This window comes from Calidris pugnax, unplaced genomic scaffold, assembly GCF_001431845.1.
Source record: "Calidris pugnax isolate Ruff unplaced genomic scaffold, ASM143184v1 scaffold129, whole genome shotgun sequence".
Taxonomy (NCBI): Eukaryota; Metazoa; Chordata; class Aves; order Charadriiformes; family Scolopacidae; genus Calidris; species Calidris pugnax.
Window position 1 is genome coordinate 415,246 of NW_015090856.1, and position 2,191 is coordinate 417,436.

A 2,191-nucleotide genomic window follows, 5' to 3' on the forward strand; every position below is an offset into this window, starting at 1 on the left:
CCCCCATCGAGAAATAGGGTTCTTCTTACCGATTCAGTTTCCATCTAGCCTTATCTTTACACGCTTCCACCTTCCAATTAAAACTTTCCCCCAAATTGCCAAAAAGCCTGATTTGCATGCAGGGGACTCCGTTCAAAGATGCTAACTTATTGTCTCCTCTCAGAACTTAACATTTCTCTCTTCAGTTCCCACTTGAAAGAAGTTTTAGAACAGTATTCAAAGACTGTCCAAACGAACAAAACCTTCCCCTTTGCTAGGGAGAGAAATCCGGTGTATTCAATAAGAGGGCATATTCTCAGAAGTTTGCAGATTTGCTTTTAAAGGCTGTATTGTTCGTGCCTTTTTCCTGAAACTTTTTTTTTTTCCAGAGAAGGGCTCACATGCCTGCAAAGGATTATTAAAATAAAACATCATAGAGCTTTTTTTTTTTCTCCTTCTCTCCTTTTTTCACTGTTTAGAATTACTTTTCTGGAAGAGCTTTCCAAGCATCCCCCCTGCCCCCCAAGTCATAATTAAGAACACTTTTTTTTTTGTGTCTAGCAAACAGGAAAAGTAAAGAATCAACCCCTTTTCCAAATGCTCCTTTTCCTTTAAACTCTATCAGAGTTCTGCACTTCGGAAATACTTATCTGCTACAAATACACCTGAAAATATTCTTGACGCTGGATAGATATTGTCCATCTCCAGCAGAACAAATTAAAGCAGTGAAACCCTCATACCGGGCAAAGCTAGAAGCACCTCTACAAGCATAAAATAAACGCAGACTACAATTCCGACTGGGTTTTAGAAAGCTGTTTAAAAGGTGACAGGATCTGGAGACCCTCCTGCCCCAGCAGAGCAGGGGGACCAGCTCCAGGTCCTTTCCCTCCCCTCTAACCTTAAAAGTGGTATAAATCCCCCCCCTTAAACAATGTAAGTGTGCACAGAGCACAAAGAGCTCCTGTCCTCGGGTTTGTTAGATCATAACCAGAGATGGGAAAGTATTTAATAGCAGCTTTTAAATGACTGGTGTGGCCTCCATATATCCCAGTCCAAGGGAAAGCCATCACCACCAAAAATAATTCCTTTCTTTTTTTTTTTTTTTTTAACTGTAGGGAACCGAGAGTTCATTTAGATTTACAAATTAATGAAGACTTACTGTAGAAGGTGACTGTAAGAACATGTGTTAAAACGCAACAGAAAGAATTTCATCGATTTCCAGGAGAGGTGGATCGTATCCAGGAAGAGTGAGTCAACTTCATTCCTCGAGTAAAACTCACTGAGGAGAACTGCACTGGGCTTAAGATGAAAAGAAGACGATCCAATGAACTGAGGACGCAGAACTCCATTTGGGAACGCGATAAACTGCAAAAAGCCAGTGGCAACCCATTTATGATTAAGTCCTTTCTATAAAGGTGCATAATGGGAGCAAACAGGGACCCGACGGGACACGCACATATTTTATTCATTTAATACAAAGCAGCTTTAAAAAAAAAAAAACCATTTAACTGTAGGGAACCGAGAGTTCATTTAGATTTACAAATTAATGAAGACTTACTGTAGAAGGTGACTGTAAGAACATGTGTTAAAACGCAACAGAAAGAATTTCATCGATTTCCAGGAGAGGTGGATCGTATCCAGGAAGAATGAGTCAACTTCATTCCTCGAGTAAAACTCACTGAGGAGAACTGCACTGGGCATGAATTTGGACCATCCCTTTCCCCCACGTTTCATTGTTGTCCAGCTAATTATCTCTTCACTGTTGTTAAGGGTTAGACAGAGATAGATGGGATTTTTTTTTAAAAAAAATACTTTTCATCAGTGGGAAACAGTGATTTGACAAGAAACTTTTTTTCTCCAATATCACATCAGTTACAGGTAATTATTCAGCCCGAGTCACACACGCAGGACAGAACAGGGTAGTGGTTAGGGCACAGGGAGGGAGAAACAGCAGCTCTTCTACCTATCACAGAAACACCTCTGTTCCTGGCTGTTTGTCCTGCCACTAATTATTGTTTCTCCCTCACATATTTAACATTGAACTTCCCAAGGTTTCGGTTTAATTTCCATGGAGGAGATGAGAATTCTTGCAGCCACTGACATAACTCAAGGGCCGGGGGAGAGGGGGGAAAAAAAAATCCCAAAAGCAACAACTTATGGGGTGTGATGTGATTTTGCCGTGATCCTTCGCTCAGCAGCGAGGGTGCGCAAC